Source organism: Oryctolagus cuniculus, chromosome 8 (assembly GCF_051225735.1).
Source record: "Oryctolagus cuniculus isolate XC-2025 breed Fujian yellow rabbit chromosome 8, ASM5122573v1, whole genome shotgun sequence".
NCBI lineage: Eukaryota > Metazoa > Chordata > Mammalia > Lagomorpha > Leporidae > Oryctolagus > Oryctolagus cuniculus.
In genome coordinates, this window is record NC_142874.1 from 130,559,244 (window position 1) to 130,579,054 (window position 19,811).

A 19,811-nucleotide genomic window follows, 5' to 3' on the forward strand; every position below is an offset into this window, starting at 1 on the left:
GATGGATTATTTGGTGGTAAAGCCTATTAAAAATGATTTCCATCTTAAGCTGTGGTTCCTAGGACTTTATCACTCTCATTCTGGTGCACACTTTGGCCCCAGTAATTCATCAGAATCATCACTTAATTATTTTTTGCTTCAGAAAAATCTTCTCTGGATCAGCATAACTCTCCTGTCTGTCTCTAAATCTGACTATCTCTACAGATTTCAGGGTCATAGCTTATCTTCCAGTCTCAGATTGTAGTTGGGTCCAATTTTAAATTGACACATAATTTTAACGTTTTGTGGGATACTATGTGATGCTTCAACACATGCCTCCATCATGTACATTGAGTGCACACATTAATTGTGGCCAGATACAAAGAATCCCATTTTAAGAGCTTCCATATAGCTTTATAAAATAAAAAAAAAAAAATCTAGAGAGCAAGTTAATAAATAAATCTAAATAAGGAATAGCATTTATTACATTAACAACGAACATACTGTGTTATACCATGAATTCAGGATAATTTGTGCCTCTATATAATTTGTGATACTATTTAAAATTTTAAATTTCCAAGAACCCATCATCCTCTTTTCGCAGTTCAATCAAAGAAATTTAAAATGTATTTACATATTCACAAGAGACCACAGATTATTTAAAACATAACTATACCATTCAGGTCATTTGCCAGTGTTGTGAGTAACTGAATTAGTAAATGTAAATAAAACAAAAAAAGCTTTTTTTAATTAACATATATTGGAATAAGCTGACAAAAATATCTAGTATTCAACCAGAATCACTAGTGAAAATTGTTTCAGAGAATTAACTGGAACTTCAGATGGTCTTACTACAGATTCAATTATTTCGATTTGTGGGTATTACCTTGCTACATGTAGATGAAGACAATTGAATGCTAAACATTATCAAATTGTGCATTTTGGAGGATCACTTTTTAAAAGTAATTCTTCAATTATGAATTTCTTATTCTTGATGTAAAGAAAAATGTAAACTCATTGTAATATGTTATGTGCTCAATGGAAATAATAAAAAAAATGAATTGTGGTATATGCACATATTTCATGTTAATAAAGCATACAATAAGTTTGTAACATCCTTAATCTTAAATTCATTTTCTTTTTATTTCAGAGAGGAAGAGAAATTGAGATACTGTTCCATCCCCTTCCACTAATTCTTTCCCTAATGCCTGCAACAGGAGCTGCAAGCTGATTACAGATCTATCAGGGAGGTCAAAGGAAAGCAAGTACTTGAGCCATCACCTGCTGCCTCTCAGGGCGCACATAGCAGGAAGCTGGATCGGCAGTAGGGACTTGAAACTGTATCTGAAATGGCAACCTGACCTCTAACAAAGGCCTACCCCTGCATGCATCCTTGACAGGAAAATATCAACAAATATGTCAGTATGAAAACTAAAAATTAAATTATAAAAGTTCAAGGTACTAATATACATTATATTATATTCATAAACTATTTACAACTTGAAGTTAAATGTAAGTTAAATATAATGAAGTTTATATTGGTATATACTCATAACATAAAGATAAACAAACACAGGCAAACCTCAAATTGGCATCATTTATATAAAATTTAAAAGTTTATATAATATGCACATTCGATACATATTAGGTAATTCTATTCAATTAAGTAAGATAGGCTGCCTTAAATTAGAAATGGACATCATAGCCGGCGCTGCTGCTCAATAGGCTAATCCTCCACCTGCAGCGCCTGCACATCAGGTTCTAGTCCCAAACGGGGCGCTGGATTCTGTCCCGGTTGCCCCTCTTCCAGTCCAGATCTCTGCTATGGCCCGAGAGTGCAGTGGAGGAGAGTCCTTGGGCCCTGCACCCACATGGAGGACCAGGAGAAGCACCTGGCTCCTGGCTTCGGATCAGCGTGATGTGCCTGCCGCATTGCGCCGGCCGCAGTGGCCATTGTGGGGTGAACCAACAGTAAAGGAAGACCTTTCTCTCTGTCTCTCTCTCTCACTGTCCACTCTGCCTGTCAAAAAAAGTAAAAAAAATAAATAGACATCATAAGCTATAAGATCACATATAGATGGACCCACACTTAAACACACATGAGGACACCCTGCTTGTAATAAGTAAATATGACTTCATTATAGCAAAACAATAAATGTAATTCCTAGTATACATTTTTTTCAGTATGAGCTGCAATAACAATAAATCATAGGCTGGGTGTCTAATAAATTGATAAGAATTTATTTTTCATAATTCTGAACCTTTAAATCTGAAATTAGGGTGCAAGCATGTTTGAGATCGGTTGTACGGCATGTGCCATCATCTACAGTGTCCTTTCACAGTGCCTTATTGACTATACTTTCATGTAGAGAAAGAGAATGATGCGAAGTGCTAGCAGACGCTGGCCCAAGCTCCACTTGCTATGTGTTGTGGTCCTGCCCTTTGCTGTGCCCCGTGGAAGCTCTTCTTTCTCCACACACCTCATTGGCAGCTTTAAAACTGAACATTGACAATAAAGCCTTCTTGGGTCATATAGATGAGCTCCATTTGTGATCTTAGTTTTGATCTATATTTTTTTAAAAATTCTATTTATTTATTTGAGAGGTAGAGTTACAGACAGTGAGAGGGAGAGACAGAGAAAAAGGACTTCCATCATCTGGTTCACTCCCTAAATGGCCGCTACGACCGGAACCGCGCCAATTCAAAGCCAGGAGCCAGGAGCCTCTTCTTAGTCTCCCATGTGTGTGCAGGAGCCCAAGCACTTGGGTCATCTTCCACTGCTTTCCCAGGCCATAGCAGAGAGCTGGATCAGAAGAGGAGCAGCCGGGACTAGAACTGGCACCCATATATATAGAACAGGAGGAGGATTAGCCCACTGTGCCACGGCGCTGGCCCCAGTTTTGATCTTGAAGCATGGTTGGGAAAAGATATTTTAATATGTCAAGCAATTTCAATCTCTTTTGTGGAAGTTTGGCAGTACTTTTTCCAATACTGATCTGAATTTTTATGCATTTCTTTTTTCCCAATGAACCTTAAATACTGGATGGCAGTGCAATATATATGTTTAAAACTATTGCTCCTTATTGGTCAATCAATATGCATTTAGGGATCTGCACACTGTACTTACTGCATTCGTAGTCTTGTAGGAGTGTTTCTATCTGACTTTAAGGAACTAGAATCCATCTTATTTCTTTTACAATCTTAGTAAAAGGCCCCATGACCATGCATTAAATAAGCCTTTACTCCAAATTGATCTTATATAGTATAATAATAGAATGCAGAATATCTGTCTGTGTACTTTAGTGATAGCATCTTTGTTCTGGTGAAACAGTTTCCCTTTCTAAACTCGCAATTAGGAAGCTCTTTCCCCTAAAATTTAATAAACTGTATGTTACTTTTCTGAGTTCATCTCTTTCTCCCAGTATCTTTGATTCCTGTTAGGAGGAATTAATTTCTACTAGTAATAACTCATGATTCCAAAATCTGAGTCAAATACACGTCCCCAAATGTTACAAGCTCATCAAATATACAATTGTCCTTTAGTATCCTGAGTATTGATTCCCAGGTCTACCATAGCTTCGACATCTACAAAGATCAAGACCCTTAAATAAAATGATACAGTATTTGCATATAACACTCATATACATTCCTTTATGAATTGTCATATCTAGATTATTTATAGTTATGGCTATATTGATTTATAATGGAATGTAGATGCTATGTAAATTATTGTTATTCTGCATCATATAGAGAATAACAACAAGAAAATGAATCTGTACATTTTCAGTAAAGATACAATTTTTTTCAAGTATTTTTGATCTGCAATGAGTGGAATTCACAGATAGGGAGGGTTAACTATATTATCCTTTATGTAGCCTAAGGCAGAAGTTTTCCAAATGCTTTCTTAGTGTACAATCATGGAGTATCATTATCTAATACCCAGTGCAGGATTCCTCTCTGCTCAATACTAATTTCCAAAATTAAGTTCATGTATTTTATGCTACAGAATTGTGTACTGAAGTTATTCTACATTTCTTGGTTTGGAATTCTGTATTGGATTTTGCTTTGGAACAATTATACCATCAGAATGGCATCCAGTCTCTGGCACTTGGCTTATCTAGACCAAGTGAAGTTCAGGTAGGCTGTGAGCTGTTCTTTATGTCTGTGCTTCCCATATGTTTGCTTTTTTAATTATCATTTTTCAAAGGATTTATTTATTTGAATGACACAGTGACAGAGAGTGAGAGAGACAGAGAGAGCTCTTGTATCACATGGTTTACTTTCCAAATGCCCCAAACAGCCAGTAATAAATAGACCAGGACATAGCCAAGAGCTAGGAACTCCGTTCCACTATTCCATCTGGTTAATGGGAATCCAAGTATCTGTTGCCTCCCAGGGTCATTAGAAGGTAGCTGGATAAAAAGCACACAGTAACCGGGATGTAGACCGCTGTCTCCACAACACCAGCTCCTCCCATATGTTTTCTTTTTTTACTTTAATTTTTTATATATAACTATAAATTTCCAAAGTACAGTTTATGGGTTACAATGGCTTCCCCACACCCACAATTTCCCTCCCATTAACATCCCTCCCATCTCCAGCTCCCTCTCCAATTCCATTCACATCAAGACTCATTTTCAATTCTCTTTACATACAGAAGATTGATTTAGTATATATTAAGTAAAGATTTCATCAGTTTGCACCCACATAGAACATAAAGTGTAAAATATTGTTTCGGTACTAGTTATAGCATTACTTCACATTGGACAACACATTAAGGACAGAGATCCCACCTAAACAGTATGTACACAGTGACTCCTGTTGTTGACTTAACAATTTGACACTCTTGTTTATGGTGTCAGAAATCTCCCTAGGTTCTAGTCATGAGTTGCCAAGGCTATGGAAGCCTTTTGAGTTCTCTGACTTTGATCTTATTCAGACAGGGTCATAGTCAATGTGGAAGTTCTCTCCTCCCTTCAGAGAAAGGTACCTCCTTCTTTGATGGCCGGTTCTTTCTACTGGGATCTCACTCACAGAGACCTTTCATTTAGGTTTGTTTTTTTTTTTTTTTTTTTTTTTTTTTTTTTTTTTTTGCCATAGTATCTTGGTTTTCCATGCCTAAAATCCTCTCATGGGCTCTTCAGCCATATCCGAGTGCCTTAAGGGCTGATTCTGAGGCCAGAGTGCTATTTAGGACATCTACCATTCTACAAGTCTGCTGTGTACCCCGCTTCACATGATGGAACGTTCTCTCCCTTTTTGATTCTATCAGTTAGTATTAGCAGACACTAGTCCTGTTTGTGTGAACCCTTTGACTCTTAGACCTATCAGTGTGATCAATTGTGAACTGAAATTGATCACTTGGACTAGTGAGATGGCATTGTTACATGCCACCTTGATGGGATTGTATTGGAATCCCCGGGCACTTTTCTCACTCCACCATTTGTGGCAAGTCCAATTAAGCATGTCCCAAATTGTACCTCTCCTCCCTCTCTTATTCCCACTCTTATATTTAACAGGGATCACTTTTCAGTTAAAATTTAAACACCTCAGAATAATTGTGTGTTAATTACAGATTTCATCCAAAATTCTATAACAAAACAAAACAAAAGTACTAAAATGGATAAAGTATTGGATTTCCACGTGCAGAAGCATTAAGCAAGACCCCTATCTTTCACCTTACACAAAAATTCACTCAACATGGATTAAAGACTTAAATCTACCACCTGACACCATCAAATTATTAGAGAGCATTGGAGAAACCCGCAAGATATAGGTACCGGCAAAGAATTCCTAGAAAAGACCCTGGAGGCGCAGACAGTGAAAGCTAAAATTAACTATTGGGATTGCATCAAATTGAGAAGTTTCTGTACTGCAAAAGAAACAGTCAGGAGAGTGAAGAGACAACCGAATGAATGGGAAAAAATATTTGCAAACTACGCAACAGATAAAGGGTTGATAACCAGAATCTACAAAGAGATCAAGAAACTCCACAAAAACAAAACCAACAACCCACTTAAGAGATGGGCCAAGGACCTCAATAGACATTTTTCAAAAGAGGAAATCCAAATGGCCAACAGACACATGAAAAAATGTTCAAGATCACTAGCAATCAGGGAAATGCAAATCAAAACCACAATGAGGTTTCACCTCACCCCGGTTAGAATGGCTCACATGCAGAAATCTACCAACAACAGATGCTGGCGAGGATGTGGGGAAAAAGGGACACTAACCCACTGTTGGTGGGAATGCAAACTGGTCAAGCCACTATGGAAGTCAGTCTGGAGATTCCTCAGAAACCTGAAGATAACCCTACTGTTCGACCCAGCCATCCCACTCCTTGGAATTTACCCAAAGGAATTTAAATTGGCCAACAAAAAAGCCGTCTGCACCCTAATGTTTATTGCAGCACAATTCACAATAGCCAAGACCTGGAACCAACCTAAATGCCCATCAACAGTAGACTGGATAAAGAAATTATGGGACATGTACTCTATAGAATACTGAACAGCAGTAAAAAAAACAATGAAACCCAGTCATTTGCAACAAGATGGAGGAATCTGGAAAACATTATGCTGAGTGAATTAAGCCAGTCCCAAAGGGACAAATATCATATATTCTCCCTGATTGGCGACAACTAACTGAGCACCAAAGGGGAAACCTGTTGAAGTGAAAGGGACACTATGAGAAACAGTGACTTGATCAGCTCTTGCCCTGAATGTTGATGTACAATGATTTCTTTATTCCATGTAAAGCAGAAGCTACCTGAAGCATTTATTCTTCTTGCGAGGTGAGGACCCCTGCTTGCTTTTCTGATATGCACACTTCAAGGTTCTGGTTGACTTAACAGAAATGGCAGGTGAGGAGAAAAAATGAATAAATGTGTAAAGCTAAAAGAAGGCATTGTAGAAATTTTATATATAAAAATATTGGATTGTTTTAAAAATTGATATTAAATCTGACAAAACATTCTTTTCAAAAGTAATGTTTTCTTGATGAGTTTTTTCTAACATATATCTAATATAGAAGTTGAATTACACTAGAAAATAAAATTAAAACTCAGAGTAAAATTTTAAACAATAGAATTTATTACTGTATTTTTATTTAAAGACTATAGTTTCAATCACTGTAAGCCTGTCACCTTATTTATGCCTTGCAATTTCTTGTAGTTAACCAATTTTTTGGCCAAATTTCTAGAACTGCAATAACAATGCTATGTATGATTTCTTAAACCAAGAAATGTTTGTAAATATTTTCAGCCCCCAGCATTTTACATGTTAGTTGATAGGAGTATTACAATATGGATAAAATCCCCTGTTTTATCTGACAAGGAGTTTGCCTGGGAGATTAGCATGTACCAGAGTGCAGAAGTAAAGATCATTTATTTTTCATTAGAACTCTTATTTTGATATCTTCTACATCCCTTTAGTGCCAATGTATCTTATTCAATGAGCCTCTTTTTCTGATATTAAGATGGCTACGCCCGCTCTTTTTTCATTTCTGTTGGCATGGTATATCATTTTCCAGCCTTTTACTTTCAGTCTATATGCATCTTTGTTGGAAAGATGTGTTTCTTGTAAGCAGCAAATAGATGGGTTTTGTTCCTTTACCCAATCAGCCAATTGGTGTCTTTTAACTGGACAGTTCAGGCCATTAACGTTCAATGTGACTACTTTTAAGTAATAGCTTTGCCCTGCCATTTGCCAAAGATATTTACTTTACCACAAAAACTGTTAGGAGAGACAAAGAGGGGCACTATATAATGATTAAGGGATCAATTCAACAGTAAGATATAACAATTATCAATGTATATGCACCAAATTACAGGGTACCAGTTTATTTGAAAGACTAGTTAAGGGACTTAAAGGGAGACTTAGACCCCAATACAATAGTACTAGGGGACTTCAATACTCCACTCTCAGAAATAGACAGATCAACAGTTCAGAAGATCAACAAGGAGACAGTAGATTTAAACGACACTATAGCCCAAATGGATCAAACAGATATATACAGAACTTTCAATCCTACAGCTAAAGATTTTACATTCCTCTAGCAGTACATGGAACCTTCTCTATGATTGACCACATACTAGGTCATAAAGCAAGTCTCAGCAAATTCAAAAGAATTAGAATCATACCATGCAGCTTCTCAGACCATAAAGGAATGAAGTTGGAAATTAGCAACTCAGGAATCCCTAGAGCATATGCAAACACATGGAGATTGAAAAACATGCTCCTGAATGAACAAGGGGTCATAGAAGAAATTAAAAAAGAAATCAAAAATTTTCTGGAAGTAAATGAGGATAACAGCACTACATACCAAAACTTATGGGATTCAGCAAAAGCAGGGTTAAGAGGAAAGTTTATATCAATAGGTGCCTACATCAAGAAATTGGAAAGGCACCAAATAGATGAGCTTTCAATTCACCTCAAGGATCTAGAAAACCTACAGCAAACCAGACCCAAATCTAGTAGGAGAAGAGAAATAATTAAAATCAGAGAAGAAATCAACAGGATTGAATCCAAAAAACATTACAAAAAATCAGCCAAACAAGGAGCTGTTTTTTTGAAAAAATAAACAAAATTGACACCCCATTGGCCCAACTAACAAAAAAAGGAGAGAAAAGACCCAAATCAGTAAAATCAGAGATGAAAAAGGAAATGTAACAACACACACCACAGAAATAAAAAGAATCATCAGAAATTACTACAAGGACCTGTATGCCAGCAAACAGGGAAGCCTATCAGAAATGGATAGATTCCTGGACACATGCAACCTACCTAAATTGAACCAGGACGACATAGAAAACCTAAACAGACCCATAACTGAGACAGAAATTGATACAATAATAAAGGCCCTCCCAACAAAGAAATGCCCAGGACCGGATGGATTCACTGCTGAATTCTGCAAGACATATAAAGAAGAACTAACTCCAATTCTTCTCAAACTATTCAGAACCATTGAAAAAGAGGGAATCCTCCCAAATTCTTTCTATGAAGCCAGCATCACCTTAATTCCTAAGCCAGAAAAAGATGCAACATTGAAAAAGAATTACAGACCAATATCCCTGATGAACATAGATGCAAAAATCCTCAATAAAATTCTGGCCAATAGAATGCAACAACACATCAGAAAGATCATCCATCCAGACCAAGTGGGATTGATCCCTGGTATACAGGATGGTTCAACATTCGCAAATCAATCAACGTGATACACCACATTAACAGACTGCAGAAGAAAAACCATATGATTATCTCAATAGACGCAGAGAAAGCATTTGATAAAATACAACACCCTTTCATGATGAAAACTCTAAGCAAACTGGGTATGGAAGGAACATTCCTCAATACAATCAAAGCAATTTATGAAAAACCCATGGCAAACATCCTATTGAATGTGGAAAAGTTGGAAGCATTTCCCCTGAGATCTGGTACCAGACAGGGATGCCCACTCTCACCACTGCTATTCAATATATTTCTGGAAGTTCTAGCCAGAGCTATTAGGCAAGAAAAAGAAATTAAAGGGGTACAAATTGGGAAGGAAGAAGTCAAACTATCACTCTTTGCAGACAATATGATTCTTTACTTAGGGGATCCAAAGAACTCTACTAAGAGACTATTGGAACTCATAGAAGAGTTTGGCAAAGTAGCAGGATATAAAATCAATGCACAAAAATCAACAGCCTTTGTATACACAGACAATACCACAGTTGAGAAAGAACTTCTAAGATCAATCCCATTCACAATAGCTACAAAAACATTCAATGAGCCTCTTTGTTGGACAATTGAGTCTGAATCATGTGAAAATCTAGAACTAGTCTATATCCTCATTTGATAATGCAATGACTTCTATTAAATTAGTTTATATTATTTAATGTCTCCTCTCTGTAAATCACTTTTTATATTTATATTTAAAATAAGATACACCAAAACTCAGATTTTGGCACTTAAACTTCTCACAGACATTCCGTAGAGGGTTTCTCTTATGTTATAATTGAGCGGTATTTAATAAATGTCATGTTTGATTCAGAGTTAGGTTGAATGTGATACTCAGTATAAAAATGTTTTATATTTAATTAAAAGAATTTAGTTTAAAATGCATCATAGCTACTTTCACATTCTCATAATACTCCTAATGTGTTATTTTAAGTGTTGGTAAATGTCTTTTATGCTGAAAACATCCACATTTTAAACAGATGCTCCTAAATCTGTATATATGAAATATGAAACTTGTATAGCTTTAAAAGTTTAATAAAGTTTTTCCATGGATTTACCATAGCATTTCAAGACTTAAGTCTTTGACTCCTGAGAAACTTCCCTTGTCAAGAGTTTCAATGATGGTTTTAATCAGGTCCGAACAAAAAATTGGCTGAAAGCTTGAAGTCAAGGTATCAAAGGTAGACATACTTTAATATAAGACAAGTCTGTGACAGCAACTATAGAAAATGTTCCTCATGATTTTCTGAAATTATTCTTTAAAATAAAATTTATAGTAACACGTTCTCTTGCCTATATCAAACTTAGCGTTTTCTTAAATCTATTAAAAGTACAATAAGTATTGACAAGTATACCAAATAAATGCATCTTATAATTAGTTACTTTGATTTTTTTTATTTGCTAGAATTCTACAAGGGCTCAATTTTTACATTTTATGTGCAATGTAGAAAGGAAGCATAATGGTATGACAAACTATATAGGTCTCAGTGTTAGGGAAACATGGAATTAACATCAACTTTGACATTTATTGCAATCATGAGGCAATTTTACAACCCTATGGGGACTTCTACATCCTCATTGGATACAAGTGATAATGATATAAATTAACTTACAGGGAACTTTTTTTTATCTTTTATTTAATGAATATAAATTTCCAAAGTACGACTTATGGATTACAATGGCTTCCCCCCCATACCGTCACTCCCACCCACAACCCTCTCCTTTCCCACTCCCTCTCCCCTTCCATTCACATCAAGATTCATTTTCGATTATCTTAATATACAGAAGATCAGCTTAGTATACATTAAGTAAGGATTTCAACAGTTTGCTCCCACACAGAAACATAAAGTGAAAAATAATAGATGATTTTTTTAAATGATGATGAAATCAGATCAGACCTATTGTCATGTTTAATCCCAGTGAGAGTCAAGTGGGGAATTGATAATTTCTTTTTTTTTTTTTTTTTACAGAAGATCAGTTTAGTATGCATTATGTAAAGATTTCAACCGTTTTGCACCCCCATAGAAACACAAAGTGAAATATGTTGTTTGAGTACTCGTTATAGCATTAAGCCTCAATGTACAGCACATTAAGGACAGAGATCCTACATGAGGAGTAAGTGCACAGTGACTCCTGTTGTTGACTTTACCAATTGACACTCCTGTTTATGGCATCAGTAATCTCCCTTTGCACCAGTCATGAGTTTCCAAGGCTATGGAAGCCCCTTGAGTTCTCCGACTCTTATCTTGTTTAGACAAGGTCATAGTCAAAGTGGAGGTTCTCTCCTCCCTTCAGAGAAAGGTACCTCCTTCTTTGAAGACCTGTTCTTTCCACTGGGATCTCACTCACAGAGATCTTTTTGCCAGAGTGTCTTGGCTTTCCATGCCTGAAATACTCTCATGGGCTTTTCAGCCAGATCCGAATGCCTTTAGGGCTGATTCTGAGGCCAGAGTGCTGTTTAGGACATCTGCCATTCTATGAGTCTGCTGAGTATCTCACTTCCCATGTTGGATCACTCTCCCCTTTATTTATTCTATCGGTTAGTGTTAGCAGGTACTAGACTTGTTTATGTGCTCCCTTTGACTCTTAGTCCTTCCATTATGATCAATTGTGAACTGAAATTGATCACTTGGAATAGTGAGATGGCATTGGTACATGCCACCTTGATGGGATTGAATTGGAGTCCCCTGGTAAGTTTCTAACTCTACCAATTGGGGCAAGTCAGCTTGAGCATGTCCCAAATTATACATCTTTTCCCTCTCTTATTCCCACTCTTATGTTTAACAGGGATCACATTTCAGTAAATTTCAACACTTAAGAATAACTGTGGGATAATTACAGAATTAAACCAGTCATATTAAGTAGAACAGACAAAAAAAATACTAAGAGGGATAATGTATTAAGTTGTTCATTAACAGTCAGGGCTTTGCTGATCAAGTCACCATTTCTCATAGTGTCCATTTCACTTCAGGAGGTTTCCTTTTTTGGTGTTCAGTCAGTTGTCACCGATCAGGGAGAACATATGGTATTTGTCCCTTTGGGACTGGCTTACTTCACTCAGCATGATGTGTTCCAGATTCCTCCATTTTGTTGCAAATGACTGGATTTCGTTGTTTCTTCCTGCGGTATAGTATTCTAAAGAGTACATATCCCATAATTTCTTTATCCAGTCTACCGTTGATGGGCATTTAGGTTGGTTCCAGGTCTTGGCTATTGTGAATTGTGCTGCAATAAACATTAGGGTGCAGACCGCTTTTTTGTTTGTCAATTTAAACTCCTTTGCGAACTTACAGGGAACTTTTGAGAGAATCCTACTGGGTATTTGGTGAGAAAGCTTGCATATTACACATGATACAAAATAGTTATTAAAACAATGGACTGCTACTTTTGGGTAAATACCCACTAGTGGGATTACCAGATAACAAGTCTATTTCTAGTTTTTTAAAAAATCTTCATATTGTTTTCCACAGTGGCTGCACTAATTTATTTTCAAACCAACAATGTATAAGAATTTTCCTTTCTCCATATTCCCACCAACATTTATTACTGTCTTAAATAACATGTCCATCAACAAATGCATAGATAAGGAAAATGTGATATATATCACATATATATGTATCGGAATATTATTCAGCTCTAAAAAATTCTATCATTGGCATGCAAAAAGCCTCAACTAGAAGATATCATGCTGCATGAGATTGGTCAGACACAGAAAGACAAATACTATATGTTCTCCCTTATATGTGGGAGCTGAAATTAAAAAAAAATCAAAGCACACAAAAATTTTTTTAAAAAGTGCATCAGTTTTGCTGCAAATATAGTTTTGTGTTTTTCATATCTTTGCCAAATTGCTAATAATGATATACCACTATAGTTTTTGATCAACTAATTATTTTACAATTTGCTGGATGAGTAAATTGACAACTTTTCATTTGAGTATTGCTTATAATTCTTGCCTATATTCTTGTTGAACTATAGGCTTTCAACTTTTACTTGAACTCTTTTTTTTAAAGTGGAGTATTTAAGCCTCTTGCCATTATGTAAATTAAAAATATGCTATCTCAAAAATTTTAATAAATGAAAAAATGTGCCATTAAATTTTACCTTTGATATGAGAATAAAAGGATCAGAATATGTCTTAGCTTAGGAAAGAGTTACAAGATGAATGTCTCAATTTATCCTGTAAAGAAATTCACCAAATGCTCCTATGTTCTTATCAGCTCTTGTGCTCTTTTATCATCTGACATCATTGCTAACTGAAGAATTCTATTTTCTCACATGCAAATGCCAAAAATCACACAGGAAATGTCAATGTAATTATAAAGCAATGGACTTTCCAGACACTTTCAACAATTGCTAAAACCAGGTCCCAAGAATGACCTTGTTGTTCTGTGTCCCCATACTGATCATGTAAAGCTCTCCATTATTTTTACATTCTTGAAAAATTTAGAAAGGGTGCTGGTAAAACTACTGCTATCCTATATTAAATATAGGATTATGTGCTGACACTTGCCAGTAAGAAATAGCTATAAATATCTCTCTTAGAACAGAGAAACCTCCCCTTCCTAGCATGGAAGTGAGTGATTACTGCTGACCGGTTTCTCGAGAAGGATCATTAATGTGCTACTTTGATTCTCACCTTTGGAAAAATATGCACTTATATATTCCTTTAACAAGTCATTCTTTGTTTTTAAATTAGCTTATTTATTTGAAAGGCAGAGTTACAGAGAGGGAAAAGGAGAGAAAGAGAGAGAAGAGAGAGAGAGAGAAGAGAGAGGGAGAAAGATCGTGTCTTTAGATCATGTCAAAAAGAGAGAGAGATCTAACCACTGGATCACTGTCAAATGGCCAGAACAACTTGGGCTGGACCAGGCTGAAGCCAGGAGACAAGAGCCTTTTCTGGGTGGCAGGGTACCCAAACACTTGGGCCATCTTTGCTGCTTTCCTGGTGCATTCGCAGGGAGCTGGATCAGAGGTGGAGCAGCCTGGACTTGAACCGGCAACTATATAGGGTGTTGGTGCTGCAGGCCATGACGTAGCCTTCTATACCAAAGCACCAGCCCCAACAACTGTCTTGAGCAAAACTCTTGAGACCACCCAAGTATTTCTACAGATTGTTTATATAGGAATACTCTGACCAATAAAAAATGTTTGGAAAAAGTTGTTAAAAAAAACTCATCACATTTTTTTTTAAACTAAACCCTACTGCAAATGCCAAAACCACAAAATTTAAAATTGACTTGTATGGAACTTTAAACAGCCCAGCCTAAATGACTTTGTCACTGGCAAAGATCAAGCTATTTTAGTATTTCCTTTTTAAAAATTTCATTCTCCATATGCAGTGGCTACATACAGTAATGCTTCTTTCCACATAAAGTATACAATCCCGCTACCAATGGAACAAAAATCATTATTATTAATTAGTACTATCCAATTATAGCTATATAATTAGCCAAAGGTACATGGGTACTTCAAAATGTTCCTGGTAAAATGAAATTAAAAGTTTGCTTTGATGCAAAAAAAATTGAAACTCTTGCATAGTTTTTTCATAATACATATTTTCATGGACTTTTTGAAGATCCCCACCAGAAGCACAGCATTCTTCATTATAAGAATAATTTTCTTTGGGGGCCCGACGCCGTGCTCACTTGGTTAATCCTCTGCCTGAGGCGCTGGCATCCCATATGGGCGTTGGGTTCTAGTCCCGGTTGCTCCTCTTCCAGTCCAGTTCTCTGCTCTGGCCTGGGAGGGCAGTGGAGGATGGCCCAAGTGCTTGGGCCCCTGCACCCGCATGGGAGATCAGGAGGAAGCACTTGGCTCCTGGCTTCGGATTGGTGCAGCGCCGGCCATAGCGGCCATTTGTGGGGGTGAACCAATGAAAGGAAGACCTTTCTCTCTGTTTCCCTCTCTCTCTGTCTATAACTCTACTTGTCAAATAAATAATAATAATAAAAGAAAATTTTCTTTTTCAATATGTTTAAGATCACCATAACAACGTGTTATAGAGAAGTTAATATCATTAAAATTGCTTAAAAATACAAATAGTACTATACTCATTTTAAATATTCAAATTCAATACTGCATTTGGAAATTATAGCCACTTGTTGATAATCTCTAAAGTTTGTTAGCATGGAACAATTTGCTGCTCATTATCCCTTTCATGTCTTTTAATGATTTAGACATTTTTGTTGCATGATATTTGATATATGTTTTACTACTTAATCTTTATGGCTATATATTTTGTCATTACAATTTCTGTTTTAACATTTTTATTTTTTAAAAAATCTTACTAACATAAAGAGAACATATTTTATGCATTTTATAGGTACAGTTGCCTGAAGACAATCACACTTCCCTCACCCCTCTGCTCCCCTGTCCCTTTATTTGAAGGCAGAGCAACAGAGAGCTAGATGGAGAGAGAGAGAAAGGGAGACATTTCATTCTTTGGTTCACTCCGTTAGCAACAGGAAGAGGCATTTTTGGGTCATGTCAAAACCAGGAGCCAGGAACTCCATCCTGCTCTCCCAGGTAGTTGACAGAAGCCATCATTTACTGCCTTCCTGGGCACATTGCGAGGAAGCTGGTTTTGAGGTGGAGTAGCCTGGGACTTTTACTGGCAAGGCAATAAGCGAGCAGTTCAAACAGCCACTTAACCCACTGCACCACAATGCCAGACTCTATTTTTAACATTTTTGACCATTGACCATTGAAACTGAACTTGACCATTCCGTGTCATAATATTGTTATGCTATTTTTTCTTGCTTACTGTGTTCTAATATGATTTCTTATAGGCTAAAACTTTACTTGACAATTTATAAATAGATCCTATTAAAAAAACATGAGTTAAATAGTGGTGGAAAATGGCTAAGAATTTCTATTCAACCAAAATTCAAGCTATACTGCCTATACCTCTTACTAAATTGTGACTTTGGATAATAACATATTTAAATAGTTATTTTTCCATTTCTGTATAGGTGTAATGAGAATATCAATAGTTCCTCAGTTATTTGGTCATTGTGAGGATTAAGTGGGATAATAAATGTTAATTACTTACAACAGCTATTATCAGTAATCATCATTTACATTTATTAATTGTATTCCAACTTGATGTATACCTTATTAATCTTTTATTCATTTTACACTAGGAAGTTTTCTAGACATTGAGGACACTGATGAATTTCAGATCTATTGCCTCCAAATGTTATTGCTCTGTACGTATCCAAGTCTTTGGGTGGATACATACAATGAGAATAATTATGAGATGAACTCTGTAACCTCACATCTTGGTAAGTTCTATGAACAACATGGAATATCATGATATGTTCCTGAAGGGAAATATAAGTAAGATGTCACTGAGGAGATGCATTTGAAGATGAAATTTGAAAAACTGAAAAGAATCAAACACTAATGGTACCACAGGCGCTATCTATAAGCACTACAACCTGGGACCAGCTCTACCTGCTGACTTGCAGCAAACTTTGGCCTTAAATTATTTGCTTCCCTTCTACCAAAGATTTGTCATGTGCTGTTCTATAGGGAAACTCTATAGGGAAGGGGGTTAGATTATTTTTTTTTTTGTTTGAGGTAGGAGGGTATATTCTTTTATGTTTGGCTCTTCATTTACATGGCAAAAAAAAAAAAAAAAAAAACTTTTACTTTATATTATTTCCAATTTAGAAAATAGCATTAAATGTCCATGCACTTTTCACCTGAAATCAGCAATTCGGTTTTCTGGTTGCTGTTATTTTTTGCGTATTTTTGTTTTAAATACTTAGATGACAGAAATATCCTTTACTGAATGAAGATTTCCAAAAAAAGTTGTTTTGGGCCCGTGCCGCGGCTCAACAGGCTAATCTTTCGCCTGCGGCACCGGCACCCTGGGTTCTAGTCCCGGTCGGGGTGCCGGATTCTGTCCCAGTTGCTTGTCTTCCAGTCCAGCTCTCTGCTGTGGCCTGGGAAGGCAGTGGAGGATGGCCCAAGTCCTTGGACCCTACACCTGCACAAGAGACCAGGAGAAGAAATATTTATTGAAAATATTTTTTAAATACTTATTTATTTCTTGAAAGCAGAGTTAAAGAGAGGCAGAGGCATACAGAGAGAGAGAGCAAATTCTTCCATCTGCTGGGTCACTCTCCAAGTGTTCACAGAGGTGGGAGGTGGGCCAATCTAAAGCCAGGAGCCAGGAGCTGCTTCTGGGTCTCCCACGTGCAGGGCCCCAAGGACTTGGGACGTCTTCTACTGCTTTCCCAGGCAATAGCAGGGAGCTGGATCAGAAGTGAGCAGCCAGTACAGTAATGGGCGCCCCTATGGGATGCTGGTACTGCAAGCAGTGGCTTTAGCTATGCCACAGCACCAGCCTCCAAAAATACTTTTACAATAATGAAAAAGAATCACTTGTAAAACTTTGTTTCTAAATCATGAGACAGTAGTCATCTTCAATTGTGTTACACATTTGCTACACTTGGGCACTGGTTCATGTCCTGGTTGCTTCACTTCTGGTCCAGTTCCCTGTTAATGGCCTGATAAAGGCAAGCCGAGGGTGGTCCAAGTGTTTGGACTCCTGCCATCTGTATGAGTGATCTGGATGAATCTCCAGGTCCCTGGTTTCAGCTTAGCTCAACTCTATTCATTCAGTCATCTGAAGAGCAAACCAGCAGATAGATCTCTCTCTTTCTATGTCTCCCCTCTCTGTAAATCTGACTTTTGGGTAAATAAATAGATCTTTAAATCTGTCTATCTATCTATCTATCTATATAAAAGGAAAAATGACAACCTCGAATGCACATTTATATATAAGTCTGTATGTATGTGTAAGAATGATCCAAAAATTTGGGGACAATGTGATTAAAAGATATGTTTATTTTGATGCATACGGTTTTGAAATCCTTGCACATGTGGATATTGAAAAGTTCATGGAAAATGAGTAGTATGAAAATAGCTATGCATGAATTTTTGACCAAATAAGTTTATCTCTAAGTCTACTTTTCCATGAACTTTGTAAAGGACCCTGGGATGTATTGCACATATGTGCATATCTGTCTTACAAACAAGATAAGAATGTATATTTACTCTCTAAGCTTTACAGTCGCTCCAAATACTGATGAGATAAATTTAAACCTATTTTTACATCCATATTCAAGACTCTGTTTCTGAACATGTAACTTAGAGACAGAAGTTTCACTTATATTAAAGATAGAAATCATAGTCTTTGCAATCGTGTCTGTGAATGTTTATATAAAAATTTAAACCCTAAGAGAACATATCTTTCACATTATCACTTTTCTGATGAGTATGTTATTTTTTTAACTGTGAAACATTTTGCTGTGAAGTTGATAACCTGGAGTCATCTAACAAAATAATGACATCCCTTGGCAGCTCCACATTTATTCCAAACAGCATATTCTTTAATCCAAGTATCAATTGATTTTCTGTGTTGTTCACTGGGATATTTATATTTGAGGCATCTTCTGTACTGGGTACTAGACTCTACCTATTACAGCTCAATTGTTAAAGAAAACTTGCTCTGACTGCTTGAAGGACTCAGCTGACAGTGGCAACCATTTGGATTAATGAGTCACTCTGGTAGTTTATGGGATGCAGACTGAATTCCTATGAAGCTTGGATAGCAAACAGCCTGATTTCAACATAGACCACTGTTGTCAATAAGTACTTCAAGTGATCAAATAATTTTAGTCTGGGGAAGAAGTTACTGTAGTTCAACAAAACCAAGATATTTTTGCTTTCTTAGATTTATTTACTTATTTGAAAAAGTTACACACAGAAGGATGAATAGGTAGACACAGAGAGATTATGTACCCACTGGTTCACTCCCCAAAGATCGGCAATGATTAAGCCTGGGCTAGAATGAAGCCAAGAGAAGGATCTTCTTCCTGGTCCCCCAATTCCTATCTTTAGCCATTTCATGTGCAAGTTATATACATGCAGACAATGTACTCACTTTGGTTTTTCCCAGGGTGCAGTACCACGGCGTTATTTTCAAAAAAAAAAAAAAAAAAGAAAAGAAAATAAACAAAAGGTTAAAACTAAAATTCATTGAAAGGAAATGTGAGAGAAATGCCATATTTCATTTTTTTTCTTCTTTTTAGCTTAGGAATCTGAAGCTATAATCACAGCATAACTCTCAGTTTTAGTCACAGCATAATATCAGGCACTAAAATGAAATATCTACTCATCACACACACACAAACAAATGCACACTCATAATCTCTTATTTTCTTAATTTTATAGAAATTGGTGCTATATAGCCCTATGCAGGTCTCTAGAGTCCAAATTTACAGAAGCTAAGAGTGGTATTATGGCAGCCAAGGCAAATCCTCCATATACTTAAACATACAGGGTTTTTCTTTATGTGTAATTTTTCAAAGTAAATGAAAATCAATTTTATATAATTGTTAGCCTGACATGTGTATGTCTATATGGATAGTGCTTAGCTTTAGGGAATGCATAAAAGGTAGATTGAACATTTGTTCTTTGTTACTATACAGAAGTTTTCAAACACATTTGTTGGTTATATGTACATAAGATTTTATTTCGAAAGAAAGTGGTGTGAAATGAGGCATGAGTAACAGAATAAATAGCCATAACAAAAACAGACTT